The sequence below is a fragment of the Stenella coeruleoalba genome (genome assembly GCF_951394435.1).
Source record: "Stenella coeruleoalba genome assembly, chromosome: 11".
NCBI classification, from domain to species: domain Eukaryota; kingdom Metazoa; phylum Chordata; class Mammalia; order Artiodactyla; family Delphinidae; genus Stenella; species Stenella coeruleoalba.
This window is the reverse complement of record NC_137157.1, coordinates 25,345,308-25,373,118: the sequence shown is the minus strand read 5'-3', so window position 1 is coordinate 25,373,118 and position 27,811 is coordinate 25,345,308. Positions and strand designations below refer to the sequence as shown.

General features: G+C 38.5%; 1 long non-coding RNA gene across 1 annotated transcript in view; it reads left to right on the top strand.

The window, feature by feature from the left end:
• Nucleotides 1-27,341, top strand: part of LOC307194613 — a 62,203-nt gene extending 34,862 nt beyond the window's left edge. Inside the window, exons 3-4 of the long non-coding RNA XR_013830586.1 lie at nt 16,520-16,843; nt 27,202-27,341. This is a non-coding gene — a long non-coding RNA (uncharacterized lncRNA). The remainder of the gene's footprint in view (nt 1-16,519; nt 16,844-27,201) is intronic.
• Nucleotides 27,342-27,811: the final 470 nt, after the last annotated feature.

Sequence of the window (27,811 nt, the reverse complement as noted above, 5' to 3'; positions counted from 1 at the left end):
AGAGCCCGCAAGCCACAGCTACTGAGCCCGCATGCCACAGCCACTGAAGCCCGCGTGCCTAGAGCCCGTGCTCTGCAACAAGAGAAGCCACCGCAATGAGAAGCCCGCGCACCGCAACGAAGAGTAGCCCCCGCTCGCTGCAACTAGAGAAAGCCCACACACAGGAACGAAGACCCAACACAGCCAAAAATAAATAAAATAAATTTATTAAAATAAATTAATTAATACCAGCTGTGACCACATGACCAGTAATAATAAGAATTGTAATTGTCATGAGTATTTCTTCCTTATTTTGTTATGAATATGTTTGTGTGTGTATTCTTAGCAAGTATCTTCATTTTCTTCTCTCTCTTATCCTCTTATCATATAACATTAAATGTATTGACTTTACACTATAATATTTAAGTTGTATGGTATCAAGAAGAGTGAACATCACCCAGGAACTTTGCATCTTCTTTTGGAGAAAGTGTTAGTGCTTTTTCAGTTGAACAAAGTATAGTTGTATTATATTAGCTGGAAGTATAACCTTATTATTATGGACTGAATGTTTGTGTCCTTCCAAAATTCATATGTTGAAAACCTGACCCCCAATGTGATGGTATTAGGAGATGGGGCCTTTGGGATTAGGATTAAATGGGGTCATGATGATAGAGCCCTCAGGAGTGGGATTACTGTCCTTATAAGTGTCACAAGAGAGCTTCCTATCCCTTCCTGCTTTCTGCCATGTGAGGATACAAGAAATCAGCACTTAGTAACTGGAAGAGTTGCTGGAAGAGCAGTCTCACCAGAACTTGACCATGCTGGCACACTGATCTCAGACTTCCGAACTTCAGAACTATGAGAAATAAATTTCTGTTGTTCATAAGCCACCCAGTCTAGGATACTTTGTTATAGCAGCCTGAACTAAGACACTTGTTATTATCTTTGTTTAGATATCAAGTATGGTTTAAAGAGTACCAAATTGACAAGTAGTGGATTTGTGATAATTAATGTTATGTATAAACTTGGCTAGTCTATGGTGCCCAGATGTTTGGTTACATGCCAGTTTAGATGTTGTGGTGAAGGTATTTTAGATGTGATTAACATTTAAGTCAGTAGTTTGAGTAAAGCAGATTACCTTCTATAAGGTGGGTTGCTGAGCAATACACAGAGTAAATTCCATTTTTATTAAAAATTCATATACAAACATATGCACACATACAAATAAGCAGCCATGAAAAAAGTTCTGGAAATAATGCACACCAAACCAACAGCGATTACCTCTGGGGAATGGGACAGGGGCTGAGGTGAGGAAAGAGGTGTATCATTCCTTTTTGATTTTATAAAATTTCTGTAATTAAAATTTTCCCCAGTCAGAATGTATTTCTTACAATTGTCCTTTATTCCAGAAGAAGATCCTACTTTGCTTTATTTTGGTTAAGAGGATCAGTTATCAGTCTGACAAATTTTGTTTCCCAATATTCATCTGTAACTGTAAGCTGGAACTAGTGCTATGCATGTCAAAGCACAGCTACACCATGACTATCTTCCTTCTGGCCTACAGGCTGTACAAATGTGCAGAATAAGACTAAGAATAATGTAACTTGTTTGAGATTCCATATTTTACAATAACTAAATGTAGTAACAAATTATTAAAGATGTGAGATATTTTGTGTGAGTAAAGATGGCTTTTTTTTGGTAGTGTACTTGCAGTGTTGCAAATTGGGCTCCTCAGGCAGCAGGCTCTGAGACACAGCTTAGCATGCAGGATGTTTATTAAGCAGTGCCCTTGGGAATAAAGCTTGTTGAAACATGGGGAAGGAAGCAGAGGGATAAATCCAGCTGCGGTGCACACCAACCACAGTCTCAGCTGACCCCACAAAGAGCTCTGAAGCTAGAATGGCCGTTCGGGATTGTCCTAAATTGGCCCTAGGTGGCTAAGTGTTTATACTCCCACATCAACCAGTCATTGGATAAGGGGCCACCCTGGAAGGGGCATGGTTTTGGGCAAGGTTTCAGGCAAGGGTCTCTGCTTCTGAGGCAATCTTGAAAGGGGCTGGCTGACAGCAGAAGACTGATTGAGGTAATTCCTGAAAGGTGTTAACATAGGGTAAGGCTGTCTGCCACGAGTACTCCTAGTGTTCTCCTAGCTGAAGCAACAAGTCCATCAGCGAAGAAGAATCTGGGTGGCACACCACAATGTCTGCCTCATGCACCCTTCTTATTCTTGGGATCAACTTCTAAAACCATTTATGTGTCATTTTTTTAAATATGTAATCCCATTACATAATCATATCAGTATGGTACTTTAATGAGATAAGTCACGTGAAATACTTATGGTGCTTATTAAGTGCTAGCTATCATTATCATAATTATTATTCTCACCTAGTTGGCAGATGTCTTGAAAAAAACATAGTGTAATTTCCCAAGCTTTGTTTTTATTAAGCATGGAGAAGAGCTGGTACAAGCGGAAAAGAATATTATAACATTTCTGTTGAACATACATTATATTAAGTTTATCCTGAAAAAGTTACAAATTTTAGGTTGTTTTCCTGTAATCCCTTTCATATGATAAAGAGAATTTTATTCTTCCCTTTTGATTTTATAAGCTATAATTCAGTGTCATTTGATGATTCCTAAGGAACTCTCTTTCCTGGTTTATTAAGAAAAAAGTTAGACCCAGATTTTTTTTTTTTTTTTTTTTTTTGTGGTACACGGCCCTCTCACTGTTGTGGCCTCTCCCATTGCGGAGCACAGGCTCCGGATGCGCAGACTTAGCGGCCATGGCTCACGGGCCCAGCCGCTCCGCGGCATGTGGGATCTTCCCGGACCAGGGCACGAACCCGTGTCCCCTGCATCAGCAGGCGGACTCTCAACCACTGTGCCACCAGGGAAGCCCAGACCCAGATTTTAAATTAATTCCCTTGACAAATGTAATCCCATCATAAATCATAACAATAAATGAAAAGCCAGCTTCTGCTCTAGGAAAAAATAGTCGTGTGAGACTATTGTGTTAATGCTGTTGAAATTTGGTTTTGTACATTTGACTGTATGCTGATGAAAAATATCTGTTAACCAGGGGGAAAAGAAAAGAAGCTAATAATACTTACTGAGTACTCTTCTAAGTATTTTACCTGCATTATCTCATATATCAGTCTTCTGAGGTAGATACTGTTACTGTATCTTTTATAGATGATGAAACTGAGGTTCAGAAAGGTAATTTGATTAAGGTCAAACATCTAGTCAAGGGGCAGCACAGGAATTAGAACCCAGGATAATTGGGCTGCAAGATTCATATTTCTAATCATTCCACTTTACTGACATGAAGGACTGATTTGAGTCCTTCAAGGATTTGAGTCCTTGATTCCTCTCAGTTAATCAATTGTTTATTGAAAACATACTGTGAACCCAGCACAGCCCAGGACTGGAAAGATTTTAAGATGATCAAGGGGAGTGTTTCTGCACCTTAATTATTCATTTACTATTTTTCTTTGTTGTCATGTGTACCACATGAAGTATTACTTCCCCCTTTCTGAACATTCTTGTTTCCAGAACTTGACTTATATACTCAAATCTCTCAACTGTGTTAAAAAATCTTAACAAAAGAAATAGTTTTTATTATATCTTTTATACTTTTTGAAAGATGATTCAGCATTTTGTTTAGTACAATAAGAAACTGAAGAGTGATATATCAGTGGTGATTTATTTTACTACTGCATATGCTTCTAGATAATTTAATAATATTCTTCCATTTTCTTACTATTTTATTCTTTAAAAAAATCACAGTTGAGAATAGTTGGTCAGTAATGATGAACTAATTTCAAGGATGGTGACATAGCAAAGTAATTGAAGATATGAGAAAAATATCTCTAAGATACCCTATGTTAAATTTTAAAGAGTTCATTGGACCTGTTTGGTAATTGCAAGATATAATGAGTTTTATCCTAAAAAATAAAAAAGCAAAATTTCTCCTTGTTTTTTAAGACCTCTAAGATAAAAAATCAATCTTCTTAAATAAAGACCTCTATGAAAAATTAATCTGTACAAATAGAACTGCTCAAAAAAGAAATTCAAAAATCAAAAATGAGTCCAGTGGACACTGACATTATACCAAGGTTACAGTTTGAAACAATTTCATGAGATAGATTCTATTATTTCCATTTTACAGATCAAAAAACTTAGTGTTCAAATTAAGAAACTTACAGTCCGCCCAGCTCCACAACCTGTGCTAATACAATCACTTACTATTCTGTAATAGTTCCTCTAACCTCTCATATCATCCTATAGTTTTCCTTCAAAAACTATATATACATACAGTTTCTTACTATATTATAAGGACAGAAACTATGTTTTGCTGACCACAGTATATCATTGCATATAGTGTAGTGCCTGGCACAGAGTCAGTGTGCAGTGAATATCAATTGAATTGAATAAATGGACAATTATTTAATCACTGTGCTTAGCATCCAATCAGTTAGCATGGGCAAAGGTATCTAACCACTTTATATATTAAGCACATATTCTGTAAAGAGTGAGTTTTAGGCTCTGAGAAAAGAAGATCAAGACATAGTCCCTGCCCTCAAGGAACCTTTGGTATAGGTGGGATGTAGGGCAGGGAGCAAAGACAGGGGCATTAAAGGGTTAATAATAATGCAGGTGGGAAGATATAGACAATTGATCTATAGAGCGCATCACCCTCCCTAGGAGCTTCACAGCTTAACATGAGGGAGTCATCATGGAGGGCTCCCTTTTGTCCAGGGCAGAGAAAACTTCCTCATATAGAAAGAAAAATTTGTGTCCCCTTTTTCTAATCCATCATCTCTTCCAGGAAGTTGTTTCAACCTAAATCTTATATGATCAGTTTAAACAGATATCTTCTTTTTCTCTTCTTGGAGAATAGGAATTGGTGGTGAATGTTCATATACAGGCTTTGAGGATCATTAAGTCACTCTCCAGTCTTCTTTTCTCCAGGCTATATAATTTTTTAAAGTTTTCATCATAAATTTTATTCTCCTATCCTCCAGTTGTAATTACTGCTTTCCTCAGACTTATCTCCAAAATTTCCAGGTTTCTTTTAAGCTGTGAAGCTGAGATTTGAACATGGTCCTTATAACAGAATCATTGTTTTACAATTTCTGCCTATTTTCCTCTTTCTTTTCTCTTCCTTTTCTTTCTCTTCCTTTCCCGTGTTGGCCATGCAAAACAATACTCTTTTTTTCCCTATGTTTTATTATACAGACATATTAGAGTCAACTTTTACTCTAATTGATAGTAGTATACAGTTAACTTTACAAAAGTTACATCTCATCTGTGGTAAATTGAACCATGCCTCCTGTTTATTCATGCCCCTGTGTGGTGTTCTCCCCTTGAATGTGGGCTGGCACTGAGACCTGCTTTAACTAACAGAATGCAGAGGAGGTGACACTGCTCATTCCAGGCTTAAGCCTTAAGAAGACCTCGCCGCTTTCTGGGGTAAAGCCAGCTGCTATGTAATATTTCTACTGTGAGACTGCCATGCTGTGAACATTTGTGCTCCACATGGCCTCTCCACGAGCCCAACCTAGCCACATGGTAGAGGCCTGTGGAGGAGACCAAATCCCCGGCCAACAGCCCTCACCGATCTAACCGACCACGCCAACTACACCAGCTTGACTGCCCATGAGTGAGGCCATCTTGGAAGTAGATGTATTCTCTAATCATAGTTGCACCACCCCATCTGAAGCCATGTGGAGCAATGACAAGTTTTCCTTGCCTCGCCTTGCCAAAATTGCAGAATTATAGGCAAACAAACAACTTTCTAAAGCCACTGTTTTTCAGGGTAATTTGTTAAATAGCAAGACAATTGAAACACTCTCTCTATGCAAGACTTTTTTTCATCTGTAAAATGAATTAGTTGGACAAGGTAATTTCCATATAGCATAAACTCTCAATTAAAGTGTGGTCCACCTTGTTCAACACATTGCTACTCAACTTCTGCCTGCAGCCCTGTGTTGGTCCTACAGATTCTTCATACCAATTTGTGACTGTTCTTGTTGAAATTTTTTCTTTTTTTTTCCTTGGACCCAAGTCTCTAACTTGCCAGAGTCATTCTGAATACTGATTTTTATCCTCCAGCATGCTAATACTGCTCTCAGCTTGTTGGTGTGTCCATTTTATGAGCTCAGCTTGTTGGTGTGTCCATTTTATGAGCTTGCTTTTTACTTCATCATTTCCTTCAGCAATCTCACAGCTGCATTCTCACAGCTGGACTGGCTGATTCATTGTCTTTTCTTGGCTCTCAGAAAATCCTACTGGCATAGTTTCTAGGATTCAGAATCCTGAAACTCGCCTTTCCCACCATTTTGCTGTTTCTGGCTCAAGAATACTCCTAAATGGGTCACTTTTCCAAGACATAGCATGTCCATCCATGTGAATTTCTTGTGAATAATATGTGCTATTAGAAAGTTAATGAGAAAAATATTTCCCTTTTTTGGTGGAGTCTGAGCTCAGACTCTTTCTGAAGCAATCATCATCAATTAATTATGCCTCAGGACTTCTGTGATATCGATGTGAAACCAGTAATTTTTTTTCACATCACGTCTCAGAATATTACAGCACATCTGCTCTCCTTGAGCTGAATTCATTCCAGAAGGAACATGTTTCTTAGTAAATATTGTCCAGTCATTTTTAAAGGACCTTTAAGCTTGGAGAGTATTAAAGTAATTGATTCTCAGCATTTTTTAAACTACTTTCAATTTTAGCCACTGCTGACCATCTGTTTATTCACTTCAGAAAGAGTTCTAAACATAGCCTAGAGTCATCATGAGTAATCTTAACAGGCTCACTGGAGCATATGCTATAACCCCGGTCTTCCCAGAATTTCAAAGTGCTTTAGAAAAGGACTGCATGCCATATTAGGGTCCACTTATCCTGTCTCACAGATGATATACTCAGAATATGTAGGAGCTAAATATATTATCTGAGGTAAGAGCAAAATAGAAGAGTTGATCTATGGGACAACTATAAGGTTGTAAGGTTAACACAACACAAATTCCTATGATGTAAGGTTACTAGTTCCAGTGCAGAAGGCCAGTGTTTTCCCTCCCCACTAAACCTTTCAACTTGGAAGAGCACTAATTGTCACAGGCTCCTTAAGTACTTGAATACAAATGTTCTGGGGTAATATTGTTTACCCAAAGTTCTGCTTTCCTACTACACTAGACTCTTTTTTTTTTTTTCTATCCAGCATCCTTTCTTTGCAAGAACTGCCTCTCCTCTACTTCCTGTGATTCTTATGGACTACATTTCCCAGGGGCTAAGTCATTTGGCCACAGTAATGGCACATGAACCAAGGTTGGCCTTTCAAAGTAACCTCTTCTTCTAAACACAGTGTTTGGCTCAGGAGTGGACATTGACCTAAGCAGGACAAATCAGAGACTTTCACTCAACTGATGGATGATGGTAGAGAGGATTCCTTCTACAGAAGCTGCTAGATTAGGATGTACCATGGAGCCACACATAGTAATCTTCTCTGGCCTCACGGAGTCTGTCTTATATTAAGAGAAAACTAACACACAGGAGCAGAGTGGAGAAACAGAGAGAAAATGAAAGCTGCCAATATTGGTTTGGTCCCTGGATATAGTTGTATTTAAACTTCTCAGCTAACCTAGTCACTTGCTCTTTTTCTTAAACTCATTTTAATTGTGTTTGAATCATTTTTAATTGAGTCAATTAATAGCAACCTATTCTTTAAGGAAAACTTATGCAACCTTAAAAATTCCTTTCTTATCCAGCAGTCCCACTTTTTGGTGTATATCCAAAGAAATGAAACCATTATCTTGAAGAGATATCTATATTCCCATGTTCATTGCAGCATTATTCACAATAGCCAAGGTATGCAAATAATGTAAGTGTCTATCAACAGATTACTGGATCAAAAAAATCTCTCTCTCTCTCTCTCTGTAACACACACACACACACACACACACACACACACACACACACACACACACACACACACACACACACACCCATACCCCCATACCCCGCCCCGCCACAGGAATATTTTTCAGCCTTAAAACAGAAAGAAATCCTGTCATGTGAGATGACGTGGATGAACCTGAAGGGTATTATGCTAGGTAAAATAAGGCAAATACTGCCTGGTACCACTTACACGTGGAATCTTAAAATAAAGGTCAAACTCGTAGTAACAGAGTAGACTGGTGGTTATCAGAGGCTAGAAGATAGGGGAAAAGGGGAGATATTGATCAAAGGGTACAGACTTTCAGTTATTAGATGATTAATTTCTGGAGACCTAGTGTACAGCATGGTGACTGTAGCTAGTAATAATGTATTGTATACTTGAAATTTGCATAAAGAGTAGATCTCAAGTGTTCTTACCATACACACACACTCACACACACAAGGTAACTATGGGAGGTGATGGGTATGTTAATTATTTTGATTGTGGTAATCATTTCACAATGTATACATATGTCAGACCATCATGTTGTACACCTTAAATATATACAATTTTTATCTGTCATTCATAGGTAGGTAGGTAGGTAGATAGATAAAATTCAGACACAGTTAAAACTGAAAATCACTAATCAAAGTGAACAGGCAAAATTCAAGTTAAAAAAGTGGGAAGGGAAGAAGTAGAAGGGAGAAGACATTCTCAAACTTGGAAAATCTTGGAGGATTATGTCAGTTTTCTTTGTAAAGATAAAAACATAATTACAGGGACTTCTCTGGTGGTCCAGTGGTAAAGAATCTGCCTTCCAATGCAAGCGACGTGGGTTTGATCCCTGGTTGAGGAACTAGGTTCCCACATGCCTCAGGGCAGCTAAGCCCGAGCACCACAACTACTGAGCTCGTGTGCCTCAACTAGAGATCCTGCGCGCTGCAGACTACAGAGACCACACACCCTGGAGCCTGCGTGCCGCAACAACAGAGCTCACATTCCCTGGAGCCCGCAGGCCACAACTACAGAGAGAAAAAAACTCACACGCCACAATCAGAGAGAAGCCCGAGCGCTGCAACTAGCAAGAGGCCCAAGTGCCACAATGAAGAGACTGCGCACCACAATGAAAGATCCCCCACGCCTCAGCGAAGATCCCGCATGCTGAAGCTAAGACCCGATGCAGCCAAAAAAGAAGAAAGAAAAAAAAGAGAGAAAAAGAAAAAAAAAATAAATAAAAAAAATTAAAATTGTACTCGGTTAAAAAAAAACCATATAATTACAAAGCTGACAGGTAAGATGAACTAAAGGGCTTCCCTGGTGGTGCAGTGGTTGAGAGTCCGCCTGCCAATGCAGGGGACATGGGTTCATGCCCCGGTCCAGGAAGATCCCACATGCTGTGCAGCGGCTGGGCCTGTGAGCCATGGCCGCTGAACCTGCGCGTCTGGAGCCTGTGCTCTGCAACGGAAGAGGCCACAACAGTTAGAGACCTGTGTACTGCAAAAAAAAAAAGAAAAAAAAAAAAGATGAACTAAAAACAGGTACTGATCATCCGTACTTAGAAGTGTCCTTTTCACTTCTCCTGACACATCCATCAGAAAATAGCTTATGCTCAGTGGACTCATCACATCTTCAGCACATCTTGAAATCACTATCACCTGTCCCCAAGAGGCATTCCTAAGGAGGTACATGCCAGAGTTCCTTAATTCCAATTATTTCTCTGGTTTCTATATTTCTAATATTTCAGGCTAAAGAGATGCTACAACTATATTTCTTGGTCTAAAACTTCCCAGTGGGTAGCAATACATTTTTTTGAAAGAAGATTAGGGTGGAGAATCTTGTAAGACAAGGCTCTACCTGGCTGGATTAAGGAAACCACTTCTAGCTCTGGCCCTCTCACCTTCTGAAAAATTACTAAATTATATGAAAATTCTGTTCTAAAATTTTAACAACTGTCATTCACATTTCCAAGAAGAAGCCTATTTTTTAAATTAAAATTAAAAATTTTTTTTTGGCTGCACCACATGGCTTGTGGGATCTTAGTTCCCTGATCAGGGATTGAACCCTGGGCGCCAGCAGTGAAAGCACCGAGGCCTAACTACTGAACCGCCAGGGAATTCCCAGAAGGCTATTTTTTAAATAAATGAAAGTTTGAACCCTTTTACCAACTACTCGCTATTTTTTCCCAGCCCCTAGCCCCTGGCAACCAGTCAATTTTTTACTCCATGTTTCTATGAATTCCATATTTTACAATATTCGAATGGAATATATACATACATACGTTGAGAGACACTTAGGTTGTCTCCATACCTTGGCTGTTAATGAGTAGCTACAATAAACATGGGAGTGCAGATATCTGTTCAAGATAGTAATTTTATTTCCTTTAGATATGTACCCAGAACTGAGATTGCTGAATCATGGTATTTCTATTTTTAGTGTTTTTGAGAAATTTCCAAACTGTCTTCTGTAATGGCTGTACCAATTTATATTCCCACCAATAGTGCACAAGGGTTCCCTTTTCTACACATCCTCACCAACACTTGTTACCTTTTGACTTTTTGATAATAGCCATTCTAACAGTTGTGAGGTGATATCTCCCATATTGTAGTTTTGAATTGCATTTCCCTGATAATTAGTGATGTCGAGCATCTTTTCATATAATGGTTGGCCATTTATATGTCTTCTTGGAAAAATGTCTATCCAGGTATATATATTTTTTAATTAATTAATTAATTTATTTTTGGCTGCATTGGGTCTTCATTGCTGTGCGTGGGCTTTCTCTAGTTGTAGCGAGAGGAGGCTACTCTTCGTTGCGGTGCGTGGGCTTCTCATTGAGGTGGCTTCTCTTGTTGCGGAGCACGGGCTCTAGACGCGTGGGTTTCAGTAGCTGTGCCTCATGGGCTCTAGAGAGCAGGCTCAGTTGTGGCGCACAGGCTTAGTTGTTCTGTGGCATGTGGGATCTTCCCAGACCAGGGCTCGAACCAATGTCCCCTGCATTGGCAGGTGGCTTCTTAACCACTGCACCACCAGGGAAGTCCCTATCCAGGTGTGTTTATATTTTAAAATACCTTAACCACATTTTGGATGTACAATAAATACATATATGCACATACATACTAGATCAGGCTAGAGACTTCTTGCAAAATAGGAGGAAGTATTAACAGAAACATACGTTCAATTTGGACTCAATATTATCCTCTAAAAAATTAACAACCACATTAGAGGATCTAGTAAAAAATGATCCTTTTGTTAAGTACTTAAGCTAAATTAATCAAATATCATTCAACACCTGCATACAAGAAATCATGCCAAATATCGAGAATGAGAAGATGAAAATGATTTGATTCTTTGCCCTTAAGAATTTAGTAAGGGAGGTAGATTTGATTTCCCAGACAAGCAGAATTAATTCTTCTTCCGTTAGGCTCTCATTGCACCTATCTCAATTACAGCACAAATCATAATTCTTTCTTTTTTTTTTTGGCGGCACCACACGGCATGTGGGATCTTAGATCCCCAACCAGTGATCGAACCTGTGCCCCCTGCATTGGAAGTGTGGAGTCTTAACCACTGGACTGCCAGGGAAGTCCATCATAATTATTTCTTTAAGGATCCATGTCCTCTTTTACAATAAAAATTCTACAATGGGACAATTGACTGTCATTCACTTCTATGTTTTCAGTGCCTAATACTGTCCCTGGCACAGTAGGTATTTAATAAAAGCTGGATGTTGAGGCACTCATGAAATACACAACTCAATCTGACTTAAAAATGGGGAAGTGTGTTAGTTCACATAAGAGGAACTCCAGTGGTAGGGTGGATCCAGTAGTTTCACTATTTCATCAAAGGCAGCGGGTCTTTCAAAGATGTCACAAAGAAAGAAAACTACAGGCCAATATCACTGTTGAACCTAGATGCAAAAATCCTCAACAAAATACTAGCAAACAGAATCCAACAGCACATTAAAAGGATCATACACCATGATCAAGTGGGATTTATCCCGGGAATGCAAGGATTCTTCAATATATGCAAATCAATCAATGTGATAAACCATATTCACAAATTGAACAAGAAAAATCATATGATCATCTCAATAGATGCAGAAAAAGCTTTTGACAAAATTCAACACCCATTTATGATAAAAACCCTCCAGAAAATAATCATAGAGGGAACTTACCTCAACATAATAAAGGCCATATATGACAAACCCACAGCCAACATCATTCTCAATGGTGAAAAACTGAAACCATTTCCTCTAAGATCAGGAACAAGACAAGGTTGTCCCCTCTCACCACTATTATTCAACACAGTTTTGGAAGTTTTAGCCACAGCAATCAGAGAAGAAAAAGAAATAAAAGGAATCCAAATTGGAAAAGAAGAAGTAAAGCTGTCACTATGTGCAGATGACATGATACTATACACAGAGAATCCTAAAGATGCTACCAGAAAACTACTAGAGCTAATCAATGAATTTGGTAAAGTAGCAGGATACAAAAATAATGCAGAGAAATCTCTTGCATTCCTATACACTAATGATGAAAAATCTGAAAGAGAAATTAAGGAAACACTCCCATTTACCACTGCAACAAGAAGAATAAAATACCTAGGAATAAACCCACCTAAGGAGACAAAAGACCTATATTCAGAAAACTATAAGACACTGATGTAAGAAATTAAAGATGATACAAACAGATGGAGAGATATACCATATTCTTGGATTGGAAGAATCAACATTGTGAAAATGACTTTACTACCCAAAGCTATCTACAGATTCAATGCAGTCCCTATCAAACTACCTATGGCATTTTTCACAGAACTAGAACAAAAAGTTTCACAATTTGTATGGAAACACAAAAGACCCCGAATAGCCAAAGCAGTCTTGAGAAAGAAAAACGGAGCTGGAGGAAATAGGCTCCCTGACTTCAGACTATACTTCAAAGCTACAGTAACCAAAACAGTGTGGTACTGGCACAAAAACAAATATAGATCAATGAAACAGGAGAAGCAGCCCAGAGATAAACCCATGCACATATGGTCACCTTATTTTTGATAAAGGAGGAAAGAACATACAATGGAGAAAAGATAGCCTCTCCAATAAGTTGTGCTGGGAAAACTGGACAGCTACATGTAAAAGAACGACATTAGAACACTCCCTAACACCATACACAAAAATAAACTCGAAATGGATTAAAGACCTAAATGTAAAGGCAGACACTATAAAACTCTTAGAGGAAAACATAGGCAGAACACTCTATGACATAAATCACAGAAAGATCCTTTTTAACCCACCTCCTAGAGAAATGGAAATAAAAACAAAAACAAATGGGACCTAATGAAACTTAAAAGCTTTTGTACAGAAACGGAAACCATAAACAAGATGAAAAGACAACCCTCAGAATGGGAGAAAATATTTGCAAATGAAGCAACTGAAAAAGGATTAATCTCCAAGATTTACAAGCAGTTCATGCAGCTCAATATCAAAAAAACAAACAACCCACGCCAAAAATGGGCAGAAGACCTAGATAGACTTTTCTCCAAAGAAGATATACAGATTGCCAACAAACACATGAAAGGATGCTCAACATCACTAATCATTAGAGAAATGCAAATCAAAACTACAATGAGGGGCTTCCCTGGTGGCACAGTGGTTGAGAGTCCGCCTGCCGATGCAGAGGACACGGGTTCGTGCCCTGGTCCGGGAAGATCCCACATGCCGCAGAGCGGCTGGGCCCATGAGCCATGGCCGCTGAGCCTGCGCGTCCGGAGCCTGTGCTCCGCAATGGGAGAGGCCGCAACAGTGAGAGGCCCGCGTACCACAAAAAAAAAAAAAAAAAAAAAAACTACAATGAGGTATCACCTCACAGCGGTCAGAATGGCCATCATCAAAAAATCTACAAATAATAAATGCTGGAGAGGGTGTGGAGAAAAGGGAACCCTCTTGCATTGTTGGTGGGAATGTAAATTGATACAGCCACTATGGAGAACAGTATGGAAGTTCCTTAAAAAACTAAAAATACAACTACCATATGACCCAGCAATCCCACTACTGGGCATATACCCTGAGAAAACCATAATTCAAAAAGAGTCATGTACCACAGTGTTCACTGTATTTCTATTTACAATAGCCAGGACATGGAAGCAACCTAAGTGTCCATCGACAGATGAATGGATAAAGAAGATGTGACACAATGGAATATTACTCAGCCATAAAAGGAAACAAAATTGAGTTATTTTTAGTGGGGTGGATGGACCTAGAGTCTGTCATACAGAGTGAAGTAAGTCAGAAAGAGAAGAACAAATACCGTATGCTAACACATATATATGGAATCTAAAAAAAAAAAAAAAAAGGTTCTGAAGAACCTAGGGGCAGGACAGGAATAAAGACGCAGACGTAGAGAATGGACTCGAGCACATGGGGAGGAGGAAGGTAAGCTGGGACACAGTGAGAGAGTGGCATGGACTTATATATACTACCAAAGGTAAGATAGATAGCTAGTGAGAAGCAGCCGCATAGCACAGGGAGATCAGCTTGGTGCTTTGTGACCACCTAGAGGGGTGGGATAGGGAGGGTGGGAGGGAGATGCAAGAGGGAGGAGATATGGGGATATATGTATATTTATAGCTGATTCACTTTGTTATAAAGCAGAAACTAACACACCATTGTAAAGCAATTATACTCCAATAAAGACATTTAAAAAAAAAAAAGACAGTGGGTCTTTATGTTGCTTTGTTCTGTTTTAATCCTCAGGCTGGTTCCTTTTGGTGTTGGACAATGGCTACTGGAGCAATTAGGCTGCATGCAAACTTGGCGTGTGACAAGATAGAGAGACAGAGACAGAGACAGAGAGAGAGAGAGAGAGAGAAGGGGAAAGAGAAAGAGAGATACTCCTGAGCTTCTTTCTTAGGAGAGATGAAAAGCTTTCCCGGAGCATCTAGAAAACCTCTTCTCATATCTCATTGGTTGGAATTGGGTTGAGACAGACCTGGGACCTGGGACCCTTTGCTGCAGTGCTGCAATGCTTGCACCTAGACACACCTCTGCTCAAGCAGCAAAATACAAAGAAACTATATGGGACTAAAAATAACTGTGCATGTGCAGTTGGGGCAAAATCTGGACCCAAAATATACAAAAAGACAAAAAAAACCCACTGCCATTTCTGAAGAGCTGGGAGCAAAAACTGGGTGTCAGGAACAAAAGCAAGGGACTGCTCATGCCCCTCTGCACATAACACTACCTAAAGGGTGGACAAAACACCTAAGCCACCCCTCCGGCCCAACCCTTGGACACACCCCCTACCCTCACCCCATATAAGGAACAAGCTCACCCCCTCCTTGGGGAGCAAGCAAGGGAACCTGTTACTTGTTTTCGCCCCCTCCTGCAGCTGATGCAGGAGCCCCAGAGGCCTGAATTTCTTGTCTGGCCTCGAGTTAATTTCTGTTGATTGGGGAAGGTCAAGAACCCTGGTCGGTATCAGGGTCACATATTCCCTCTCATAAAGGGATGGGATTCCCTTTAGACTAGGGTTTCTCAACCTTGACACCATTGGCATTTTAGGCTGGATAATTCTTTGTTATGGGGGACTGTCCTGTGCATTGTAGGTTGTTTAGCAGCATCCCTGGCCTTTACCCACTAGAGGCCAGGAGCATTCCCCAACCAGTTGCAACAACCAGAATGTCTCTAGACATTGTCAAATGTCCCCTAGGAGGCAAAATCACCCTGAATGAAAAACACTGGTTTAGATAGTTTAGGATTACTCCAGAAGCTGAGGGAGGATCAGCTTTGTGTAAGGCAGATGGGGACATAGGTTTGAACTCATCAGGGTATTATCAGGAAGGTAATGGATCTGTTTAGATAACTGACTAACAATGTCCATTATGCTTTTTGAACACAGAGGCATGACAGATTCAGTGTGCAATTTAAAATGTTAGTTTTCTTCTATCTCATATGTTCTCAAAACCAATTTCTGCACAGTTTGGTGAAATTAGAAGTGAAAAAATGAATTTGTGTTAGAGGGATTGGTTATTGTCTCTTGCCAGTTTCTTACAAAAGTAAAACTGAGTAAGGCCACTTTAAGTTGGAAGTTACAGAAACGCAATCCCAACTGCTTATGCAAAAGTGGAACTTACTGGTTCATAATAATAATTGTAGCCAAATTTTATCAAGTGCTTCCCCCTTAACAGGAATTGTTCTAAATGCTTTCTGTGTTTAACAGATCTAATTCTCATAACAATTCTGTGAGATCTTTACTATTATTTCCATAAGGAAACAAAAGCACAGGGAAGTTAAGTAACCAGTAACCAGCCAATAAATGACAATTTGTAAGTGCTATTGGAGCCCCAAGGAGGAACTGATTAATTCTTACCTGGATATAATAAGATCTCATAGAGACGGGGCATTTTTACTTTGCTTGGAAGGAAGGGTAAAATATTTATATAATTAGGATGGCATTGTGTTGAAGGTGGAATAGAGAGAAGGAGAAAATGTTCCCTCCTGCTGTGTAATGCTCACTCGGGGTGGGGGTGGGGTGGACTTCGGCAAAAGCCCTGGATCCCGAAAGGTAGAGCTCTACTCAATTTACAAGTCCCCACCTATTTCCCTCATAGGCACACTCACAGCTCTGATATGGCTGGTTCCGGATGGATTCTGGTATTAACTGCAAAGTACTTGGAAGCAGCACTCTGACTTTCAACTCTTCTTGGGAAGCTTGGCTCGTGAGTCTAGACTCCTTCTACCTTCACAGTGAGTGTCTTCTAAAGTAGGGGTCCCTAACCCCCAGGCCACAGACTGGTACAGTCCGTGGCCTGTTAGGAACCAGGCCACACAGCAGGAGGTGAACAGCAGGCGAGTGAGCAAAGCTTCATCCGCATTTACAGCTGCTCCCCATCGCTCGCATTACCACCTGAGCTCCGCTTCCTGTCAGCATTATGGTGAGTTGTATAATTATTTCATTATATATTACAATGTAATAATAATAGAAATAAAGTACACAATAAATGTAATGTGCTTGAATCATCCCAAAACCATCCACCTGCCCCCCGGTCTGTGGAAAAATTGTCTTCCACAAAACCAGTTCCTGGTGCCAAAAAGGTTGGGGACTGCTGTTCTAAAAGGTCTCCTTGCCCTTTCCTGTAATCTGACCTCAATCAGGATTGGGGTCATCACAAATAGCCTTGCAGTTTGTGTACCATACAATTTCAGGTGCACCACTCACAGAAAACTTTTAAATGTCTGCAAGAAACCATAAACCTATGATTTTTCATCCCCAATACAACACCTGGAGCCCACACCAGCAGGAAACAGGCTGAGAAAATGTCAAATCTCCAAGAAGGCCATAGTCTCTAATACCAACTTCAGATGTGGCCACAGAGGATAATGGTGAAAGAACCCCCATATAGCAGAATCGAGGGTGATCAGAAAGGCCAACCAAGGGGCTTACTCTCAGCCAGGGCAGGGAATCTTTGCAGTTCTTGCTCATTAGGATTTGACAGTTGCTGTGGACTAGTGATTACTATGTATTTCCCATTCTTCCCTTTTCTGACTTGGAGTTTTTATTGTGGTTGGCTCGTCTTGTCATACCACTGCACATTGGCTGTCTTATGAGTCACTACTCCAAAAAGGAGCCACATCCAAATATGATGGAAAGGACTGCTTAGCACTCGGAGATCTCGGACTCCAATAGATGTGGTAACTGGATGGGACGTTGGATGGGTGTCCATGGGAAGGAAGTGAATTCGTTCTTATGTATCAGAAGGGTATGTATCAATACTTGGGTGGCCAGAGGTGGTCTGTAGAAGAGCCTACTAATTGGCCTCTGATATTCATTCTGTCAGTCTTTCTCTTACTAACAGAAGTGCCAGTTTTTAGCTGGGAACATGGCTCTCAAGCTAGAAACAGCATTTTCCAGCTTCCTCTGAATGTAGGCCATATAGCTAAGTTCTGGCCAAAGAAAATATCTTTACTTATCTTTCTACCCTTTTACATAAGCTGCAGTGTGGTGGTGAACCAGATATGACTGTGCAGTAGAGAACTTCATTTAGTATATTTCTTTGCAGAGGTTGGCAAATTTTCTTAAAGGGCCTGATAGGAAATATTTTGACTTATAGGCCATGGGATCTCTGTCACAACTATTCAGTTTTGCTGTCACAGCAGCCATAGACAATACTTACACAATTGGGCATGGCTGTGTTCTAATAAAACTTTTTTTTTTTTTTTTTTAATAAAAACAAGTGATCACCCTACTGACAGTAGTTTCTCTACCCCTGCTCTAGTGGAACAATAACATAGGTGAAATCTGGGTCCTTGGACGACCTCATGGAAGAAAGTCACCCTACAGTCCACATCATCTACTAGCTCAGACTTTTATGTGAAGGAGAAATAATTCTTCAATCTTACTTAAGTCACTGTTATGTTGGATTCTGTTAAGGTGTTCAAAGGAATGTCTTAATGCAACTATATCTTATTGTGAGAAATCCCTAAATATTTGTAGTCATGATCCACTAGAAGTATTATTACTTTATTTTAATCATTAATCTATTTCTAGAAAAAAAGAGCAATGATTTGGAAAGTAACTTTCTCAAAATCCCATGGCAAATCTGTGATGGTATTGAGGAATGCTCCCATTTCCCTTGATTTTGAAGATGTCAGGAGTAACAACTAAAGTTTTTTGTTTTTGTTTTTAACCTGAAATCATTGTGAAAGTGCTAAGGAAATGTCAGATGACCTCTGAGCCATTTATTTACTGATAAGGATATAATGAATAACATTTCATTAAATGCACATTAGTTGCAGGTTCTTACCTGCAATCCTGGTTAAACGTAAATATCCTAAAGGCAGCATGCTTGTAAAGGAAATTCCAATATGTTGCATAACATTTACATTTTGCCCATCATTTAAGGCCTTGTATGCACTATTAACTTCTCTGACCATCTTCTTTATTCATAATCAATATGAAATTGAGAAGAGCTTCCTTTCATGCTGCTGATAGCCCACTGTTTTCTGAAGAGCAAGATAATGACAACAAAAGAATTGGTCACTTTGAAAAAGAAAATTTACTAAATGAAGCAGGAGGTTGGAGGGAATGGGTTATAATTTTTTTTTGAGAAAATTTGCATCGATTGTTCATATTAAAAAGGTCTTCAGAGTATTCTTTTTATTTGCCCTCTTTTTAGTGAAGACATCAGTGTGTACTCAGTTTAGTGTTCTCATCTCTGTTGTAGATAGCACATTTATTCATTTACTTAATTTCATCTTTTGGCTCTATAGTTTTAGAAGTGCCAAGTGATATTTATATTACCAGTTTGGATTTTTGCAGTAGTAGGTGTGGTTGCCTTATAAAAGTTTTTTCGGTATAGCAAATGTCATGTTCCTTATTTGTGTGTTATTTTCTAAACATATTCAAGGCAGCACCCCCTGAGACAGCTGTGACAATAATGCCCCACCATGACAACAGAGGAACAGTGCCAAAGCTCAGCAAAACAAAATTTACTTGGCAGGGGAGAGAGAATAGAGGCTTTTCACAGCTCTTTGGAAATGCTAATAAGGTCTCAACCTTGAACCATGCTTACTTTTTATCTGGGAAACCCTTTCCAGTTACCATACCATCTGTATAAGTAGAAGGAAGAGATTCCAAGCTGGGAGTTTATACAGCAGCAGATTTATGAGAAGGGCTAGTCCCAAATCCAGGTGCTTCCTTTTCATCTGAGATAACAGTACATTTGGGGACATTTTAAAGTCCATAGTCAACTTCTTTGGGCCCTTAAACTTGACAGTCTCCAGCTTGGCAGGCATTGCCACCCAGGGGTGGTGTTGTGTTAAAGTGGATGAAATACATTTACAATGTGTAAACAGTTGACTCAGAGCTCAGATTTTGTTCTGATGAATAGCTCTTTTAGCTTCCCATTTTGTCCTATGTTGCATAGTTGGAGAAAAATATTATTATTATTTGATGGCTCAATTTAACGACCCGCACTAAACCAACTAAACTCAACCTTCACACTCACACCCTCCCTCCAATATGTGGCATTAATCTTTTAAATAAGTGGTCAGAGGAATACCGTTTTATAGGCGTGTTAAAACTGGTCATGCTGTTATGTCCCAACAACCCATGAAGCCTTGAAGCTGGGTTGTTGGGTGGAAACTTTCCCTTTCCTTTCTCTGCCACATCCTCATTGGGATGATAAGATGGATGGTGCTTTCCTTCTGTGATTTATCTGTGGTTTCAATGGTGTAAATCCCGTGAAGAGATGGTCTATTAAGAATTACAAAAGCCAACACTTTTAAATATCTGTTTGAAAACTTTATTCCTTTTTTACTGTTTCTAAAAGATTAAGAACCTTGAGGAATAAGCTGTAGCTCTCTTTTTGATCATTTTTAGTGTTAGTAATTTAAAGCCCCCCAATTATATAAGCTGACATTGTTTAATATAAAGACAGATAATACATGGGAATCATGGGAAACCCAAGTTGTATCATTGCATAGCAAAAGTCATCTATTGGTTATGATTAACTGTCTTAAAGTTTATCTTTTCCTACAGAAGAAACAATATTATTATTAGCAGGCCCCTTTGAATGCTTATTGTTATTATTCTTTAGTACTGGATATCAGGTAATATTTTTCTGTATATTATTTTCACGCATAGTTAATAAAAAAAGCAGATGAGATAAAAACAACATAGGAATATTATTTATTATGTCTATGTAAATGAATAAGGCTTAAATATTTTATGACAATTAAATTAGTAATATGAATAATAATATGAAATCACTGAGTGGTCTCCATAATAAAATGTTGAAAGTTATATTTACACTGATTTTCAAATTAAAGTGATTTAGGGACCAAAGCATACTTCCATAATAAAATCATTTTTCAGTGTTTCAACAAACCAAAATATATGTGTATATCTGTATGTAAGTAAAATAATGCTTGTTGTAGAAAAGTTGGAAAAATTTCACCTAAAATTTTATCAGAGATAAAAACAAATACTTTGTTACATCTTTCCAGTCTTTTTTAAAAAATGCACACAACCATTTTCTCTTTTACCTAATTGATATAAAAATCTATATAAATCCAACAGTGTTTTACTATCTGCTTTTGCTCTCACGATGTGATATTTTATACATTTTACTATTTCTTTCAGTATTATTTGGTAACATGATTTTAAAGCTTAATCAGACGAACATACCACAATTTATTTAACAAAATATCTATTGTTGGACATTTAGATTGGGTTCAATTTTTCCTTTTTATAGTAACATTCAGCAGAATACCACTGAACATAAATCTTTGGATGCATCTTGATTATTTTCTTAGGATAAGTTCCTAAGTCTAACATTAGTGAGTCCAAAGTTATGGTCACCTCGACTTTAATGGGTGAATAATTTTAAAATTTATTATTTTCGGGCTTCCCTGGTGGCGCAGTGGTTGAGAGTCCGCCTGCCGATGCAGGGGACACGGGTTCGTGCCCCGGTCCAGGAAGATCCCACATGCCACGGAGCGGCTGGGCCCGTGAGCCATGGCCGCTGAGCCTGTGCATCCGGAGCCTGTGCTCACAACGGGAGAGGCCACAACAGTGAGAGGCCCGCGTACCGCAAAAAGAAAAAAAAAAAAAATTATTATTTTCAAGTCAATAGTTTCAGTTTCTGTATGTGAGAAATAAATTCTCTAACAAAATAATCTTTTTTCTTTTTTAGTGGTAAAGATAGTTTTGGCTTGTCCAACGAATGAAACTTTATATCAGTGACTCTGTGTATGTGATTTTGTAAGCATTGCAAAATGTATTTGGGGAACAAATTGCCTTGGAGACCCCTTCTTTATGAGTGCCCCATTGCTTCATTCACAGCAATCCATTTGCAGCTACAGGCTTGACATTATCACTCCTGTCATTTGGGCAGGGTTTTGGAGGGTGGAGGTAGAGACAAAGACTGGTGACCAAAGGTAGATTAGGAATTAATACCAAATCAGGCAAGAAGGACTTAAATAAATGGTGAGAACTGAGGCTGGTCAGAATGGGTCTGAGAACCAGAGTAGATAATTTAATCTATTTTAATGAATGCTAATCAGCTGGCTTAGTGACAGTCTTGTCCTAATGTGCCAAAATACAAAGGCTTATGCAAACATTTGAGTATTGGATACAGTTTAGTTATTAAGATGTAGGCCCTGGGAACAGATTGCACAGTTGTATTCCGCTTCAATCATTTACCTCTCCCCAACGTGCCCAAAAATGCAGCCACGTGAATCAAAATAATTATTAAAAATATTCACTTCAGAAGTGGTAGTGTTTTGAGTGCAAATGTAACCCAAAGGTCATGGACAAGCAATAATTAATTTTTAATAAATAATTTTTATGCATTGAGCAAAGCCAGAAGATTTAAAAGCTATTTTGTGGGACTTCCCTGGTGGCACAGTGGTTAAGAATCGGCCTGCCAATGCAGGGGACACAGGTTCAATCTCTGGTCCGGGAAGATCCCACATGCTGCGGAGCAACTAAGGCCGTGCGCCACAACTACTGAGCCTGTGCTCTAGAGCCTACGAGCCACAACTACTGAGCCCGAGTGCCACAACTACTGAAGCATAAGCGCTTAGACCCCGTGCTCCACCACAAGAGAAGCCACCACAATGACAAGCCCACGCACCCCAACGAAGAGTCGCCCCCGCTTGCCACAACTAGAGAAAGCCTGCGTGCAGCAACGAAGACCCAACACAGCCAAAAAAAAAAAAAAAATAGTAAAAGCTATTTTGTGCTTGCATTGCTGTAATACTATGGAACAATAAGGAATTTTCTTTAAAAGGGATAGAGCACCAGCCCACCAGGAAAGTTGTTGTTACCTAGGACAGTCTTCCTTCCATCTAAAACCAAAGAATCGGCATAAATAATCCCTCCTCCCAAATTAAAGCGAGATAAGAAGGATAATCGAAATCTTGTGAGACAGAGTTTATCAGAGAGATGTGATAGAGAGAGGTGATGTTAGGACCAAACAGACAATCCCTGTTGTCACTGTCCCTGTGGTCCTCTGGCCAGGGCTGTGTCTCTTAGAGCTGTGGTTTCCACATCTGAGCATCAGCTACAGCTGAGGCATTGACAGATTCTAAGTCAGAATCTTTGCGGGGAGGGGACTTGAGATTCTATCTTTTAAAAAAGTTTTTCAACTCAGTCAGGTTAGGAGCTGTTGTCTTGAAGCTTTATCGTTTTAAATTGTGATCATGGACTCTGGCCATCGACCTAGTAGAGTTTCTTAAAGTTATATAGTCTCCAAAGTAAGGATGTTAGAAAAAAATATTAGAAATATTTGTATTTTTAAAATCTCATTTAAAATGTACATTTTTCATGCTTTATGAAATACATGATATGTGAGTACCTATTGTATGATATAATTTATAAATAAATATGAATGGGACTAGTGCTCAAAATGTTTTACTGATAGGGTTGAGCAGTCAAAACAAAATTTGGGAACCACAGCCTTAGAAGGCTGGGAAAATGAAAACTTATCCTGAAGGGGCAGGTCTGTATTCAAAATGAATATTTGGCCTTCAGAAGCAGATATAATGGACACTACATTTCTAGAGTCACTGTATCATAGAGAATGACTGACCCAGGCAGGACAAGGGTAAAATGCCAGGAAAAGGAGAAACCTGGGCAGGAATTGGGGTTCTGACCACTGATAGTTCAAGAGGCAACATGGTGTAGCAAACAGGTAATAGGTTTAGGAGTTAGCAGATCTGACCTAAACTTTGGGTTCTGCCACCTCACGGCTGTGTTACCCCATCTCTCAGTCTCAGTTTCCCCATCTGTAAAACAGGGATAGAAATACTTGCAGAGATGCTTTGAGGATTAAATGAGATAATGTATATTTTAACAGAGTTCAGCACATAGTAGGTACTCTATAAAGTGAGAGCTATTGTTATTAAGAGCTATTGTTAGTAATCGTACCATTTATAGAGGCAGTGTAAGGTAGTGGCTGATAGTATAGGCTCTGAAGTCAATTTGCCAGAGTTGGAATCCTGGCATTGCCACTCACTAACTGTTAAGTCAGACCACGTGATGGTACTACTACTACTACGAATAATAATAGTAATACTACCTATTTCCTGGGGTTGTTATGAAGTTTTAAAGAGATTATATAATGTAGAGTATTGTAGGATGATTTCTGCCTCAGATTAATATATGCTTGCTATTAACTGCTATCATTATCATCATTGTTGCATCAGTTTTTTTTAAGTGAGGAGGTAAATAATAACTGAACAATTGTAACCATGTGTTTTCAATTCTGTAATTAATAACCAAGTAAAATGACCAGTAAATCTGCTGGTATCTTTCTCAAATATTTGTGTACATTAAAATCATCTGTGGGGCTCATGAAGGACAAAGCTAAGTCCCACTTCAAACTTCAGAATTTTTACAGTGGAGCCCAGGAAGCTGTATTTAACACAAGACACACAGGTGGTTCTGATACATTAGAAAGTTTGAGAACAAGAGATTATAGTGTCCTTCTCTGAATTTTTTTAGTTCTCCACAATTCAGTTTTTCCCAAAAGCGCCAAGAAGGTCATTCAGATAGTGTTAAATTAGAAATACCTCTGTGATCCAATTGACCATCTGATTTGATTATTACTTGATGCCTAAATAAATTGTACTCTGGATTTAGACTATTAGGCCACTGGTTGGGAGTTTTGAAATGCTTACCTTTCATTTGGAGGTTACACTTTGCTTTTTATTTTCACTTACCACCATCTTACTATATACTTTACGGTTCAAGATAAATTAACATATTGATAGTCAAGAGTGGAAGGGAATTTAGAGATGAACTAATTCAATGTCCAAATTTGATTAAGAGGCTATGTCTAGTTGAAATAGTCTGTGTTCCTCTATGTTGAAATAATCAATATGCTACAATACCTAATACCTATGCTGATGCTTTAAAGTACTTTAAAGTTTAAAGTATGTCACAGAAAACTTTTGACTTACTTGCGTTTATCTACTTGGAGTAACTCTCATATACAGTGGAAGACAAAGCTAACAAGGTATCAGTTGTCTTAAAGTTCTGTTGTTACTATCTTATATAATGTCTTTCCGCTTTATAAAATTATAAAATATAGTAAGCATACAGAAAAGGTATATAAAATAATATGACAAATAATAAATGACCACTACCTAGCTTAAAAGAATCTTAGCATTTAACCACATTTCTTTCAGATCTTTTTGTTTCTTTTTTTGGCATAAGAGTACCAAAAAGTAATATATACTGGTTGAGATATGGTGTGTTCCCCTCCTCTGTCCTTCTCCTGTGATAACCACTATCCTGAAGTTGGTGTTTATCATTCCATGCCTGCTTTTGTTTTTGTCTTATTTTTGCCTGTTTTATACTTTTTTTTTTTTGAGTTATGCATCCATAAACAGTAGGTAGGGTTGTTTGCACGATTTTAAACTTTATATGAATGGTATACTGTACCTATAGTCTGCAAATTATTATATTTTTTGCTTAACATAATAGATTTATATGTGTTGACAGATGTTGCTCTCATACATTTATTTAAACTGCTGTACCCTGTGCCATTGTTTAAATGTACCATAGTTTATTTACCTATTCTTCTTTTGCTGGATGTTTAGGTTTTTTACTTGATGTGTTTCCTTATGCACATGTGTGAGAGCTTTTCTATGGTATAAACCAACAAGTGGGATGTACATTTAACTTAGATATTGCCAAGTTGCTCCGTTATGCAAATTATAGTGCATTAGAGTTCCTATTTTTTCCACCCCTTCAATATCGCTGGGTATTATCAGACTTCTTAATTTATGTCAATCTGATGGCATCTCATTCATTGCTTACATTTACATTTCTCTGATTACTAGTGAGATTGAATATCTCTTTAGATGTTTACTGATCATTTTTCTAAATCCTATATTTTTTTTCTAAACAGTGTCAAAGTTTTGCTTTTCATATTTAAATTTTTAAACTTCTGAAGCTGATTTGTGTGTGTGTGTGTATAGTGTGAGTTATTTTTTCTACATATAAAACTACTTATTAACATATTCTGAATGTTAAAAAATAGATTTTTTAATGGTGCAGGTAGAGTCGTATCTTTCCAGGCTTTTTTTCCCTCTTTACATTTCAATGATTCTGAAATTCTTAACTGCCAACAGAGCTGTGCATCAAAAGACATTTTACATAGTTACCATTTTATAGGTACATGGAAACTTAGCCTTGTGTAGAAATTTCTATCATTTGATTGTCACATTGGTTGTTATTTGCATAGTATCATAAATATTTAAATTTACGTCCCTCACTGTCACTTAAAATAATTTCAAAAAGATTACACTTTAATGTAGCATTGTAAAGTTACTGTTTATTCAAAAGGGCATGGAAAAAAAATCTATGGGATATAAATTTTTTTTATGAGGGAACAAAAGTTTGTCATTCTAAGACTGGCTTGCTGACTGTATTTTCTTGATTAGCAAAAGCCACATGCTTGGTTCCAAGAAGGGGAGCCGCACACAAATACTGTTTAATATTCTTACTGTGACATGTGTCACAGGCCTGACAATGCAGTTAAAGGCAGTGGAAATTGCCAAGTATAGGAGAGATTGGTTTGACTGATTCACACATCATGAAAGATTCAGGCACTAAATATAAGTCAAAATTTTCTAGATAATAGTCAAGGAAACCTGTCTGATTTTTACAGTCATATGTAATTCAACTAAGAAAATAGAAACAAATGCAGAGTACAGAATATATCCTGGCATTCTTTATTTTTTTTTAATTTAATTTAATTTATTTATTTATACAGCAGGTTCTTACTAGTTATCCATTTTATATATATTAGTGTATATATGTCAATCCCAATCACCCAATTCATCACCCCCCGCCCCCCACCCCCCACTGCTTCCCCCCTTGGTGTCCATATGTTTGTCCTCTACGTCTGTGTCTCAATTTCTGCCCTGCAAACCAGTTCACCTGTACCATTTTTCCAGGTTCCACATATATGCGTTAATATACGATATTTTCCTCTTTCTGACTTACTTCACTCTGTATGATAGTCTCTAGATCCATCCACGTCTCTACAAATGACCCAATTTCCTTCCTTTTTATGGCTGGGATTGACATATATACACTAATATGTATAAAATAGATAACTAATAACCTGCTGTATACAAAAAAAAAAAAAAGAGTGGATTGTTTGTGTCAAGGTCACGTTCTTTTACGGGATGGCACGGGTCTGTCAGGCAGATTACCTCACTAGTGTTGATTGGGTAGTTCCTGACTGACTGGCTTAAGATTCTATTTCTGTTACAGAACGCAAGTTCCTGTGACTGACGCACAGTAAGGCCAAACAAACCGAAACGTCGAAGTTTGGAGCAGAGAAAGGTTTGTTGCAGGGCCATGCAAGGAGAACAGGTGACTTGTGCCCAAAAAAGACCCCTAACTCCTTGAAGCATTTCAGCAAAGCATTTTTAAAGGCCAGGTGAGGGGAGGGACATCCTAGGGTATCTGCTCAGCTTTGGGTAGTATAGTCATTTTCACAATGTTGATTCTTCCCATCCAAGAGCATGGTATATCTCTCCATCTGTTTGTATCATCTTTAATTTCTTTCATCAGTGTCTTATAGTTTTCTGCGTACAGGTCTTTTGTCTCCTTAGGTAGGTTTATTCCTAGGTATTTTATTCTTTTTGTTGCAATGGTAAATGGGAGTGTTTCCTTAATTTCTCTTTCAGATTTTTCATCATTAGTGTATAGGAATGCAAGAGATTTCTCTGCATTAATTTTGTATCCTGCTACTTTACCAAATTCATTGATTAGCTCTAGTAGTTTTCTGGTAGCATCTTTAGGATTCTCTATGTATAGTATCATGTCATCTGCAAACAGTGACAGCTTTACTTCTTCTTTTCCGATTTGGATTCCTTTT